This window comes from Balaenoptera physalus, assembly GCF_965194825.1.
Source record: "Balaenoptera physalus genome assembly, chromosome: 5".
In the NCBI taxonomy this organism is placed as follows: Eukaryota; Metazoa; Chordata; class Mammalia; order Artiodactyla; family Balaenopteridae; genus Balaenoptera; species Balaenoptera physalus.
In genome coordinates this window covers 99,505,593-99,520,223 of record NC_138884.1, presented here as the reverse complement: position 1 = coordinate 99,520,223, position 14,631 = coordinate 99,505,593, and the positions used below count along the sequence as shown (strand labels likewise).

The window sequence follows — 14,631 nt, the reverse complement described above, 5'->3', positions numbered from 1 at the left end:
TGGGAACAATAATAAAGGTATCTAACTCATATGTTGTGGAGATTAAAGGAGTCACATACTTTTAATTTGGAACAGCATTAATAAATGGTAGCTATTGTCACTGTACTTTGGTTCCCAAGTTTTAGGGTAACAGCACTTTATACAGAAAAGGGAACAAGATTTTCAAGCTTGTACCTTAAAGAAGCTACCCTTGCTGGAAGAGCCACAACAAACCCAAGTTATTACAAGTCTCTTTTACTTTTCTGTTTACCTAGGAGAAACCCAATGTTGGAAAAACTGGGATAAGGTGAGCTGGATTTAGAGGGAGATTCATTTAGAGGGAGATACATTTCTAAAATGTATTTGAAGTAAATATATAGAAATGCACCTAAAAACTAGTTTGCAGTTCATACACTCATCTTCAGGGAAATTAAAATGTTTTTAAACAAAGAAGCCCAGTTTATATTTTTCCAGCTTTAAGATATTGGCTTCCCAACAACCCTGTAAACGGAGAACAGTCCCAAGTCTTGGCTCATCTCCGTGGATCCAAGCAGTGCTACCACTTTAAGAATTATGGGGCTTCCCTGGTGGCGCAGTGGTTGAGAATCTGCCTGCCAATGCAGGGGACACGGGTTCGAGCCCTGGTCCGGGAAGATCCCATGTGCCATGGAGCAAATGGGCCCGTGAGCCACAATTACTGAGCCTGCGCCTCTGGAGCCTGTGCTCCGGAACAAGAGAGGCCGCGATAGTGAGAGGCCCGCGCACCGCGATGAAGAGTGGCCCCCGCTTGCCACAACTAGAGAAAGCCCTCGCACAGAAACGAAGACCCAACACAGCCATAAATAAATCAATCAATAAATAAATAAAATTAAAAAAAAAAAAAAGAATTATGAAATACCCAGAAAAGAGGGGAAAAAATATTGAATTCTTTACGGTACTTGGACTGGATGGAAAAGAAGTGCTCCTGAGCGGACTGTTCCTGCTTTGGCTATCTATATTCACGGAAGCAGTGCCAAGCCCCACCCCTAACCCCCACAAAAAACAGGCAGTCAGCACAAGCGTTCAACAACTTACCCAAATCCATTAATGATTCTGCACTGAAACGTCTAGCCTGCTTGAAAAGATACAGTGAGTACAAAGAATTACAGGTCTTGGCTAACAAAAGTCCAGGGCTGAATTCAAAACAGTCACTGTCTACTCTGAGAAGAGAGTGTGTGTCCTTATAAGGATGCCATTTTCCATTTCTAGTCTGGCAAACTTGAGGGAGTGGCAGGGGGAGGGGGTTAGGAAAGAAAAAAAGTTAAAGGCAGAGTCGAGTCTGCTGGTGATGCCTTTATCACGAACTCAGGTTTAAGCTACCCAGTAACCAAAGAACTGGTCAATCGGGTGAATAAAGTCAGATAGCTGGCCTTGTGCACACCCAAGCAGTCAGCTAATTGGCTTCATTTTTCACTTTCAGTTGATTGCTTCAATATCATACAGACCTGGCCTGCTTCAATTTGGGCTTACAGAGGGACAGCTAAGAAGGTGACCCAGGTCTCAGCTGCAAGCAGGAATGACCAGTGCGCAGTCAGTTTCCTGATGGAGACGGAAAGCTTCAACAACTATAGGAGAGACTCGCAGGTTGAAAAGGCACAACATAAAAAGATAGAGTTGGGTTCTGGAAGCTTGCACTACTGCCATCCCTAGGCGTGAAACTGTAAATTAAAGAATGGTCTGTTGTCTGCTGCGCTGAGCCAAATCAGAGACATTTCATATACGCACTTTAATTGGGGTTTTCATTCTAATTGAAGAAATAAATTCCACCTAAGCAGATGCTCCCCGCCCCACTCTCACTATGGTATGTTTTGCACATTGGCAAGTGGGTGCAAAATTTCTGCCACGTGGTCCCTTCAGATATAAGATGGAATTTCCCAGTTTTTAAATGGTAACATATTCGGCTCTAATACACACTGGGCTCTCTCCAAAAAAATCACCCCAATCCACCCTCCCCCTGCTTTAATAATAAAATGTCACAGAATAGCTAAAAACCTTCCAGCCAGCCATGATTCGTGTTTGGGTTTTCTGGGTCTGTTTTTGTGTTTAGTAAGGAATAAAGGCACCAGTCGTTTCCAAATTTCCAGGTCTCTACATAAAGAACCCCCATTTTCATTAGTTTTTTCACTTGCTTGTTTATCACCAGAGGTGTCATAATCATGTTTCTTGTGAAAATGAAAGTAATCAAAATGCCTTGTGATTCCAGGAAAAGAGCTTCTTAGGGAGACATGCCTGCGTTCTATTGATGTTGTAAAAAGGCTTCTTTTACATGGTATTAGATGTTGAGAGCATATCATATTGATCTAGAAATAAAAAGGTTGATTTTTTTTTTTTTTTTTTTTTGTACAGGGAACCCTTCCCTTCATAAGCACTTTCTAACACTAGGAATAGGATTTTATTTTTAATTGAGGTGGAGTAAACAAATTATATTTGAAGAGCACTGCTCTTTTTAGGGAATGGAAGATTTGTAAGCATTTTGGCAGCGATTCAGGTAAAAATCATGAATAAGTTTCACTCTTTCAAATTTGGCCCAGGCCTCCCCCTAGCAGCCCTGCCCAGAGTCCAAGATGAGAGTTAGGGTTGCCTTTGTTTAATTAATGCTTTTTCTCCGAAGGAACAGTTAGGAGCAGGTTTCTTGGTCATTTAACCACGCTCAAATGCTGAAAATGCAAACTGGCGATCAATAAGAACCTAGGTCCTTATACCTATATATTCTTCGTCCCTGAAAATGGTGATAGGGCCGCGATGGAAGCCGCAAGTCCTGGTAAGACTCATTGCCCGGCTGCATCTACCACCAGAGATTAAAGCCTCGGTAGCACTTTGAGGGCACCTTTCTCTAATGATGTACATCTCTCATTTGTTTCTGTACTTTATCTTAAAGTTCATACCGCACCAGTGGAAGAAGAAATCAATATTTCAAATAATCTTCCTTTCCCCACCATACAATTCCACTGCACTAAGAGTAGCACGCCGCCCAGTACCGGCCTGTGAGCTAATCATCTTCCACAGAGCAGCGCCAGCTGCTTTGTCAGAAATTCTTTCCGATTTTCTTAGCAACATGAGTCTCCCTTTCTAGAAGAAAGATCTTGCCTTTTGGGAAAACGCTTTTCCAAATCAAGTTAAACTAACTTTACCCGAAGAGACCGATAGTTTTCCTCTTTTTAAAACGCCACCCCCGCCCCTTCTCTGGTTCTCTCCTTCCTTTACTCCAATCCTGCCCGCACCCCTCCCTCTCGCCCACCTCCTTCGGTTTCCAAGGAGTTTGCACGTGATTGCCTGTCTTGCAAAATCGGGCCGTAGCCCTTCGCTTTTAAAGGCTCTCAAACGACTTGCTTCCTATCTCGTTAAAAGGTGTTGCCAAACCTCCCATCGCTGTAAAGCTGTATCTCTGTGAGCTTCCTTACACTCAAATCTCCTTTCTCTCTCCCTTGGGAGGTAAACAAAGTGCTGGAGTTTCGCGGCCCAGAGGTGCAGGTCGGAGGTACGCGCCTGGAAACTTATCCTAAAGCAGCTGACTCCCGGACTCGGGGGCGCGGCGCTGCCAAGGAATCCCGAATCCCGCCCCGGCTTGTGCGGGGTGAGTGGCTCAAGCCTTTCCTACACCTCTCGGTCCTCAAAGGCCAGCTGGGGTTGGTTTCTGACTCATCGACAATCTCACACACACACGCGCACACACACACACGCGCGCGCGCGCGCGCAGGCGCGTGGACGCCCGCTCCTGGAGAGCTGGAGTTTGCCGAGCCAGAGGGATTGTTGGCTCTCGGCAATCCGGAGCCGGCGCCGGGAGGCACGGAGAGCACCCGAGGCAGGGTGGTCTGGAGAAAGCCCCCAGCGCCTGCCTCGGGCAGCCGGGGTACCCCTCGAGTTCCCCAACCCCAGCGCCCGCCCGACCCACCTCGGCAGTTCCTGCAAGTTTCTACTCCCAGCAGGGCCTCCCGTTTCTCGGCTGCCTCGCCTGAACCCCCAGTTCACGCCGTCCCCCCGCCCCCCGTCGTCCCCCCTCCCCCCCACCGCGGCCCCCGCCTTCCAGAGCTCCGCACCCGGCGAGCTGCCGGCATGCTTCCGGGGAGCGGCCCAGACGCCCCCACCCGCGGCGGCAGCCGGCCGGTCTGGCCGGAGCTCGCCGCCGTCTCCCGCTGATGCAGTCTCGGCGGCAGGAGCCTCTCGGAGGCTCCCGGGCCGCCCTGCTGTATTATTCACTCGGATGGCCGCGGCGCTTTCTGGAGAGCCCACGCCGGAGACGCGAGGTCTTCGCCCGGCGATTACTAGTTCGGCAGTCTCAGTTTCTTGGAAACTGGGAGTGTTGCGGGGGCGGCGGAGCGCATTTTTCTGTCGTTTCGCTTTGGGGTATTGGCTCTTTTGCCGGGAGCTCGCAGGAGCGCGCTGCGCCCCGGGCCCGGGAAGGAGCGCGCCAAAGCCGGCGAGTGCGGCGGGCAGCTCGGCTAACGGCCGAGGCTGGCGGGCTAGCTGGGGAGGAGCGACGCCGCGGCGGCTGGGCGAGCCGGGCAGAACAGAGCTCTTTTCCTCGACGCCCCGCAAACCCCGCCGGCCCGCTCCCCCCGCGGCGCTGGCTCCTCCGGGCCCGGCAATCCCCCGCGCCCCGGACCGCCCACCGAGTTGCTGCTGCCTTTCACCATTGCTCCTTCGCCTCGCCTCCCGCCCCAACTTTCCCCAGCCTGGACTCGCGCGCGTACACACACACACACTCTCTCTCTCTCTCCCCTCCCTCGACTCCAGCTCCACTTCCCCGTGTAGTTTGGAGATGACAGATGCCTGTAGACTTTCACCAAACAAGCGGTGGGGGCAGCAGACTACAACAGTTATTTAATTAAAAGGCATTTTTCCTCTCTCTTTCTCGCTCTGGCTCCCGGAAGAGCTTCTGCACGCCTAGACCCTGAGCACATTCCTGTCTCTCCAGGTTACCAGTGGCCCACTAACACCCATCTCCTTCCACGCCCCCCCTTCCGGCGTCTACCCCCAGCTTCTCCGCGCCCCCCGAGTCACACCGACAAGCACACCTCGAGGCCGGCGGCGGGGAGCTTCGAGGGCACGATGCAGCCGGACTGCATTGCACAGTCATCAAAGTTAAGTGTGTGTGTTTGTGGGGTGCTTGTGCGCGCCGGGGGAGGCTCGGGGTCATGGGCAGCGGAGCATCCACTCTGCCCCCCTCCTCCTCGGGGTCAGGGGACGCCTCCACTTAAGACTGCAGCCATTTTAGGGAAAGAGGTGGCTCGGAGCCCGGGGGGGAGTGGAGGGGGAACAGCACGTCGCGGGGGTCTCAGAGCTCTGCAGCCCCTCGGCGCAACTGGAGGGCGGGCAGGCGCCGGGCGCACAGGGGCGCGGCGCCCGCGGCGACTTGGGGAAGGTTGCGCTCGAGTTCCCTGGTTTTGCCTGGAGTTGTTCGGGGTAACGTGCCGGCTCCTACCTCTCTCTCTCGGGTTCCCGCTGGGCTGGGAGGTTGGGGCGGGGGGTGGGGAGAGGTCTGGATGGTAGATTGGACAAGGGAGGGACGCAACAGACCCTGGAGACTGGAAAGCTAGTGCTGGGGGAAGGCGGACACCTCCTCTCGCCGGTTGGCACAGACCCAGACGGTGCGACCCACTTGGCCCCCCCAGCCTCCCCACCCCCTCCCGAGCCTCTGCTTCCCCGCCGAGTGCCAAGTGAGCGCACGGCTGGGGGCACGGGGCGCGACGCCGACCGGCACCGAGCCACCCCTTACCTGGTTGGAAGGGGTTTCCCAGGAGGAGCCGTAGTTGTAAAAGAAGGAAGAGAAGAAGGTGTCTTCCGACAGCCCGCAGCCCGCCATGCTCTGGATGCAAATAAAATGAGGAAAGAAAAAAAAAAAAAAAAAGCACACACACAAAAGCAACCAAAAATTTTCAAAATCAAATTAAACCAATAAGCGAAGAACAAATTCTCTCGAAAAATAAAAGGAGGGGGAAGGGAACGGCAAAGGGAACGGAAACTCTCGGCGGTGCTCCCTCTCCGGCTGAGGAGGGATGCTCGGGCTGCCGCTGCCGCTGCTGCCGCCGCCGCCGCCGCCGCCGCCGCCTTCTCAAGACGGTACCTAGAGAGGTTCGTCCTGACTTGAGCAGCCGCCGCCGCCGCCGCCTGTGCCGGCTGCGTGTGTGCGCGCGTGTGTGTGCGTGTGCGTGTGTGTGGTGTGTGCGCGCAGAGCGAGAGACCGCAGGGGAAGCGAGAGGGCGAGAGAATGAGCGAGCCGGGATGGAGGGCGCAGAGGCAGAGCGGGCGGGCGTGTGCGCGCGGGGGTGCGTGCGTGTGTGTGTGCGCGCGTGTGGCTGGGTGTGCGTCTGTTTGGGGAGCTCACTGGAGAGCCGGGGCCGTCACGTGGGTGCGCTGACTCCGCCGGCTGCCGGGGACAGCCTGTACTACAGCCACGGCCACTAAATAAGCCCTCGCCGCCAGACCTTTGCAGTCCCCCCGCCAGGCCGGCAGCCAACCCTCCCCGCGGGTCTGTGCGGGCCCCGGGACTGCAGGGGGCGCGGGTGCGGCGGCGGGCAGGTGGGTGGGTGGGGGAGGGGGTCGCCCCAAGCCTGGACTGGGAAAGAAAGATACCGGCGGGGAAGCACTTGTCCCCCGCTACGCCCCGCACCCTCCTGGCCAGCCTTCCACCCTCTTTGAAGATTTTTTTTTTTTTTTTAATTCCTAAAATTGCTTTCCCGTGCAGGGACCCCTCTTACAGCCACGGGGAAATTATTTTCACACAGTTGCTACGTCTCAATTGGTTTTTTTTCCTTTCCCGGTGCCCCACGTCTCCCGCGCGCGCGCGCGCGCGCACACACACGCCGACACACACACACACACCCGTGGCCGCCTCCTCCCATCCCAAATGCAAACCCACTTCCTTTTGCTGTATGTAGTTAAGCTAAGTCAATGCTACATCAAACTAGGCTAGGCTGAGAGAACTGGAAAGTGGATTTAGGGGACAATACTGCCCCAGCAGGAAGAAAGGCTCTAGTTTGGCATTCTGTTGATTTAACAGTTTAAAACGTAGAAGGATTTTGTAGCTTCTGCAATGAAATTCAGGCCCCTTGAGTCACAATTCTTTAAATGGAGCTATTTTCTTAAGTCTATTACATGCTATAAAACTGTAAACGGATAACCCCCGCCCCCAAATGGTATTTTAGGACCAAAGCTTTCTCTCAATTTTAGTAATTGAATATCCAAGAGGTTTTTCTCTGCAAAAAGCCATTCCTTACGTGCTCCCCCCAACTTTTTTTTTTTTTAATTTTTTATTTTATTTATTTATTTATTTTTGTCTGCGTTGGGTCTTCGTTTCTGTGCAAGGGCTTTCTCCAGTTGCGGAGAGCGGGGGCCGCTCTTCATCGCAGTGCGCGGGCCTCTCACTATCGCGGCCTCTCTTGTTGCGGAGCACAGGCTCCAGACGCGCAGGCTCAGTAGTTGTGGCTCACGGGCCTAGTTGCTCCGCGGCATGTGGGATCTTCCCAGACCAGGGCTCGAACCGGTGTCCCCTGCATTGGCAGGCGGACTCTCAACCACTGCGCCACCAGGGAAGCCCCGTCCCCCCAACTTTTTATAGATACCATAGTAAGTAAAATTCAGAGAGAAGTCCGCGGATCCGTGTAGGGTGTTCCTACAAGGATTTGAATCCTTCCAGGACAACTTGGAACAACCTGTTATAGACAATTTATACTGTTTTCTTTCTGAATCCTTTTTCCAAATGCTGCCCATTTTTATTCAAACCAATTGTGTTTTTCCAAGACTCCACACTTGCTCTTTTAAATTCCCCACTTGAGGTCGAAATCCTCTGTGAAATCAACATTTTCCACGGCAACCCAGTGATGTCACAAACATCGGCTCATGATTTCAGAGGGGAAATAAAGCAAGAGAAAAGGATCTCTCTAGAAAGACAGCTTCTGTTTTCCTGCAAATGGCATTGCTCCTAGTAGCGATTCAGAAAACAGATTTCTGGTTAAATACCTGTTTTCTTTTTTCTGAGATTAACTTATTTCTCAAAGATATGTCAAATGATCTTAAAAGAAATAGGTCACCATCCTCTTTCCTGGGTTCGTGAAGAATGGTGTTTCAAATCAGTGGTCCCTAATCACACTGGCCACTAGAGATTTTAATAAAGGGGAAAAAGATTTTTTTTTCTAAAAAATGATGTCAGAAAGAACACTGAGAGGTTAAATTTAATGTACTAACTTCAGATCCAAACAATGCTGACTGATCTGGCTTCAAAAATACAATAGTTTTTAAGGAGGACTAGACCCACGGAAATTCTATTCAGTTATCAAAATTAGTGCTCATCTCACCAATATTGAAGAGAGGGGCTTTTCCTCCATCGTTCCTTCTATTGTTTCCTGGATCTCCAGGCTGGGAGAAAGAGGGAAACAGTTTTCATGCCGTCCCCCCTTTTAACCCCCTGCAGTCTCACGCTTATCAATATTAAACGTAAAGGGAATGGAAAATAGAAATGAGGCCCAATGCCTGGGATTTCTTACTTAGGCTTCCTGTCTAAATAAAGTCCTTTAGATAATACTTCTACGGAGCACTATAGAGATTTAGTCTGTAAGGTGTTTTTCATATACATTTTATCTCAAGTTTACATTCTATTCCTACAGCCACTTACTGCTTCCCTGGTTTCCCCTCAGGTCCCACCTCCACCCCAAGGGAAGTTAATTCTGTCTCTGTGATTCCCTTTCCTATTTGCTGAATGAATAGGTTTATTCCTTACAACAATCCTGGAAGAATCGAGACTCTTTAAACGCATTTCAAAGATGTGGAAATAGGCTCAGATATGCCAAATAACTTGCCCAAGATCACCCAGTGGCAAAGTGTTAGGAAGCTCTTATTATTTTTGTTTTAGAGGTGAGCAAACAGAGGCTCAGGGAAAGACTCTCAGCTCCCCATCCTACCCAGCTAGTAAGTGGCAGAGCTAGGTCTTGAACCAAAGATTTCTGGTTCATGACTTCTCTTTCCTTAAAAAATAGTCTTTCCCATCTCCAGACACACAGGAAAATGGGTATATGGATGCACTGAGCGGGCTCAGGACCTACAGAGACATCCAGGGAGGGAGAGGCAGGAACAGGTGGAAAGAATCTCCTCTGAGCAACAAACAGGGGAACATTTGTATACAGAAGTCTGGCCTCCAGCCACAAACATTTGGCTGCCCTCAAATCTCCAGCTCTTTCTTTTTCCAAACAGGGAAGGCCCAAGGAGGGCCACCTGGATAGGCTTCTGATGAAACACCTTCCTCTCCGCCCAGCTTGTCCCTCTCCCAGGGCAGCCCTGCCATCCTGAAAAAACCCTTCCTTGGTAGGTTCGCTCACCAGGTATTAGCACAGTTATGTAGAGGTTTGTTTGCTAGTTCCCAAAAACATAAAAACAAGCCACCCCTTCTACCCCCACTGGGGCCCAGAACAGATGGAGACAACGCCTTGGGAAGCCGAGGGAGCCACAAGCTCATTGAGAAAAGATCATCCCAGCTACCTTGCTAACTCTTTGCTCTGCAGTATTCAGAGATATGAAGATGGAAACCGCGTTTCATTTCCAAATCCACTGTGGTTGGTTCTCTGAAGACAAACCAAACTTCTGCACGCATTCCTCTGTCATACTGCCAAGTCACGATTTGTCACACTGCAAATGTGTGATTTGTTAAACTGATACATCTTTCCATTAACAAGAAAATCCATCTTTATTCGTAAACACTCTCCCCCCTAAGAAATGTTTTGCATTCATTTCATATTGGAAATTGGTTAATAGTGCAGATGATGCTGGGGTGTTTTCCTTGTTTATAAATGAGTTGCATTAACACTCTCATACCACTAGGGTGTCATTTAGTGAACGGTTGCTCCACTCTGCAGATGCAAGAGGCCAAAGTGTGGTGGATGAGGATAAAAAATGGTCGTTTTGGCAAAAACTGCAGATGGGAAGCAGATGTACAGAGGACGAAGATTTCATTCAGTCTTTTTCCTTTATTAAAATAAAGTCTGCTAATCGGTCTTATTTTAAAAAGCCCTCTGAATACAAACTCGTGTTAATTCCAGGCACAGTGGAAACCAAAATCATCCCTGCCTTCAAGAAGTTTACAGTCTTGGGACTTCCCTGGTGGCGCAGTGGTTAGGAATCCACCTGCCAATGCAGGGGACACGGGTTTGATCCCTGGTCCGGGAAGATCCCACATGCCGCGGAGCAACTAAGCCCGTGCGCCACAACTACTGAGCCTGTGCTCTAGAGCCCGTGCGCCACAACTACTGAGCCTGCGTGCCATAACTACTGAAGCCCACGTGCCTGGAGCCCGTGCTGCACAACGAGAGGAGCCACTGCAGTGAGAGGCCTGTGCACCGCAATGAAGAGTGGCCCCCGCTCGCCGCAACTAGAGAAAGCCTGCGTGCAGCAGCAAAGATCCAACACAGCCAACAATAAATAAATAAAATAAATAAATTTATGTTAAAAAAAAAGAAGTTTACAGTCTCAGCACATGTTGTTTGGTCTACCAATTGGTTTAGTTGCCGATTTTCTTTGTAGTTGTTTAAAACTTTACATCCGCTCATCAAAATTATAATTACCCTGGGAAGAGATTAAAATTAAGAGGTAGTGAGACAAGGAAAAGTTGAGAGGGCAGAGGGATGGTATAGCAAGAAAGAGACAGGGAGATCCCATGGAAAGTGAAGAAAGAAAAGGGCAGGAAGAAGGATGCAGAGGTTCATGCAAAACCCAACTACGGCAGAAAATGAACCTCAAAATAACTATGAAAATAGTAATAACAAATGTGTATCGAATGCTGACAATATGTCAGGCATGATGTTAAACGTAGGGCAGTCTTACTTGGGGCTGCCCTGACCAAAGGGAAGTGCATTAAAGTGCAAGCTGTTTATTTGGGAGGAGATCCTAGGAAGCATAGGTAGGGAAGTAGGAGAAGTGAGAAAGGAAGTGAAGAAAGGATTAAAGCGGGCAACTATGGGCAACCAGAGCTTAACGCCACTTGGGAACCTCTGGGGTGCAGTGGAGGAGGCACCCTTCAGAGTTACCCCACTCGAGGGCTGAGGGCGCTGGGATACGGATCCGTCAACCCCTCAGCTGACGGCTGCTCCCAGGTGTCATTAACTCCCCAGCACGTCCAACCTGCGGCAAACGTGGGCAAAGTGGGCGCTGGCAGCCAGAGGAAGTCCTCAGGCAAAGGGATGCAGAGACCGCTGTTCGAACCTGGGGCCACATACTTGGAAATGGTAAGGGCTGTGGGGCTATGGGTGAGGCACCAAGAGCATCTGCACCCCAAACACTGGCTCATTTCATTTTACAAAAACCTTTTGAAGTGGGAACATTTCCACTTTTTCCTGAGAGAACATAGTCTAGGAGAGTAAGAAGGGGCATCTGTTGTTTTTACGCAGTTAACTAACATCAGTTCCCTCTTCTGGTAACAGCCCCCTGCTTTTCCTTTGAGGAACATTCCCCCCCCCCCGTCTCATTTATCTGACCTAAGCCCCTCACTCCAGGGATGCGCAGGTGACCCAAACTGACCTGATAAGAGCACTACCTCAGATTTTCACTGGACCTATAGGGCTATAGGAGCTGTAGAGGTGTGTTCTTTCTGCCGGGAGAGCAAAGCTGGGAGGATATAAGCCTGGAGCTCTTCCAGGCCCTGTTACACCCACAAGAATGAACCCAACTGCTTGAGAATGAAGCCAGCTCAGAGGAAAGCCAGCACTGAAAGGAAGCACCACAGATTCGTGACTTACATCCTTTGAGCGACTGGATCCAGCCCAACCTGAAGCCAGCCACCGCCCTGGACTTTCCAAGTATGTAAGCCAATAAACTCTTCTTTAATTATACGCCAGTTGGGGCTAAATTCACAGAAGTTAAGCAACTTTGCCAAGATCACACCTCTGATGAATGTGGAGGTAATACTCAAACCCAAGTAACCCTAATTCATTTTGGTGCTATGGCCCATGTTCTTAGCTCATGTTCTACAGTGGCACGTAGTATCTACCACAGGACAGAGCTCAGAGCCACAGCACCCTTCTCATTGTCTGGCCCCCACTTGGAACCTCTTTCCTTCCAGAAGCAGCTGCCAATTTGTTTAAGAGGATGATGGATCAAGATGTATCTTGGCTGTATTTGAATTGTTTGTTCCATCAAATCATTAAAAGCGCAACCATGTGTTAATGATGGTCATTTAAGAAAGGCTGGAGGGGAAGTGACAGAAAACTTAAAAGGAAAACAGAGTTGAGACCTTCCGTTTTTTGATAAGCCAATCAGGAGCTACTTATGGACAATTCCAGTTCTAGTCAGGACTCTTGGTTGTAAGCGACAAAAACCCCACTTCACTGGCTGAAGCAAAAAACAAATGAAAACTTTATTGACTAACCTAACTGAAAAGACCAAGAGTAGGGCTGTCTTTGGGAAAGGCTGGATCTCTGCAAGTCTCAACCTACATCAACAACGCAGTTTCTTGGTTTTACTTGCCTTTGGGTTGACCTCATTCTCAAGCCTGCACAAGAGCCTCCAGCAGCGCCTGGCTCACCTCTTCCTTTTTATCAGTAGTCCTAACAGAAAGAGAGTAGACAGATGCCCCTCTCTCGCAACAGTCCCAGCAAAAAACCCTGAGATTTCAAATCATTGGCTCTGATTGGGTCACGTGCCCATCTTTGCGCTAATTATGGTAGCCAGTGGGATACAATGCTCTGACTGACCGGACTTGAGTCACATGCCCATCCTTGGCTCTCTTGGTGGAGTCAGCCCATAAAAGCATGTGAACTGAGACTGGAGAAGATGGGGTCCCCCAGAGGAAAGCCGGGGCACAAACTAGTAATCTCCTCTTTCTAGAAGAATGATGATTGGCTGTCAAGCAGACAAAAATGGCAGTCATCCACAGCAGCACTGTGGTTGACGTTAGAGAAGACTCATGACCTCGTCTTAGTCTTTAAGGAGCTCATACTATGCTCAGAAAAAAGGAACATTACACGTAGAACAACAAAGAAAATATGTAATAATAAATTAAGTGAACTGCAGGTTCTTATTTGCAGGCAACAGAATACATGTCAATGCTTTAAGCAGACAATCTGAGGAAATTCATATCATTCCTGGGAGGGCCAGAAAATTGGGTTCGGATGCTACAAATAGGAACAAAGCAGACAGAAAAAGAAGTGATATGACAGTAGGGACTGGACATCAGAAAACTCTACCACCCACTGTCCCAGAAGAACAAAAAGTCTTTGCCACCTCATTGGCCAGAACACCTGATCTCCTGCACTTAGCAGGCACCAAACATTGCTTACTTCTGCCTGTCAGTCCAGAGCAGGTGTGTGCACTTGGGGCATCTTACGTGCAAAGGGGTCTGGGAACTGTAGTTTTCCACTGTGTGGCCTCCAAGTACCAAAAGGTTAATTAGGAGGTGTTGCAATGGATACTGAGTTAATTTACAACACCTGCCACGGAGCAGATGACGGGAGTTCAGACCGAGAGAAGATGATAAAGGCTGGACTCAGATCACCTGTCACACTGTTTTGTCTGACTTGGCTCTGACATTTGCTAAAAAATTAGAGGATCTCGATGCCAGGGGATAAGATGCCCATAGAAGCCTGTACTCTTCAGACCCCTCCTGGACCATACCTGCAAGTCCTGGGTGCCATCTGAAGACAGATGATGGCACATTGTGTCTGTCTCTGGGAGGCAATTAGGAAGAAGTCTTGACCATGATGTATGAAGAACAACCTGGACATCTCCCTCCCCTTCGACACTTACATCTACTGTTTCCTCCCCTTAAACCTTCCACTTTTCTCCAATTCCTCCCCATCACTCTAGGCCAGGCCACTTTCCTCTTTCACCAGGACCTTACAGTAGACTCCTGTCCCTTCCTTTTGTCTCCATTCTTGTTCTCTACCTACCATTCAAACAGAATAAGCTTTCAAAGCACAAGTCTAATCACGGCCTCCCTTCAGTGGCTTCCACTGCTCTTTGGATCAAAGCCCAGATCCCTTAACATATACCCACTATTATATATAAAATAGCTAAGCAACAAGGGACCTGCTCTATAGCACAGGGGACTATACTCAATATCTTGCAATAACCTATAATGGGAAAGAATCTGAAAAAGAATAAAGTTTAAAATATATATATATACATAAAATGGATAACTGAATCACTTTGCTGTATACCTGAAACTAACACAACACTGTAGATTGTTCAGTTGTAAACACTTCAATTAAAAAAGTAGCAATTACTATTGTTTAAAAAAGCCCCAGTCCTTACACGGGCCCCTTCCAATTCCTTCAATCTAACAGTCCTCACCCTCTCCAAGTCTGGCATGATTTTCTATGATCCCGTGTGGCTTAAGAAGCCACAGGAGCCCTGACGATCGGATTCCTACCACATACCTACCCGGTCTCATCTCAAGTCCCTTTCTCCTCTGCTCCTCCTCACGTCTCCCAGCCACACACAACCTCAGTGCTGCCAACACTGATGTCCAGAGACATCAGATTCTCCACATGGGTGCAGCTTTGCCCCTATGGCTCTGTCTGCCTGGAATGCCTTTCCCACCTTTCTGCCTGGCAAAGACCTCAACAGCGAACTTGGGAGTCACCTTTTGGGGGAAAGCCCTTTGTAAGGGTCCCAGAGGAAACGACGTGTGTC

At 49.5% G+C, this 14,631-nt stretch overlaps 1 long non-coding RNA gene across 1 annotated transcript in view; it reads right to left on the bottom strand.

Moving 5' to 3' along the window:
* Positions 1-7,565, bottom strand: part of LOC309660949 — a 45,891-nt gene extending 38,326 nt beyond the window's left edge. Inside the window, exon 1 of the long non-coding RNA XR_014263749.1 lies at positions 5,735-7,565. This is a non-coding gene — a long non-coding RNA (uncharacterized lncRNA). The remainder of the gene's footprint in view (positions 1-5,734) is intronic.
* Positions 7,566-14,631: the final 7,066 nt, after the last annotated feature.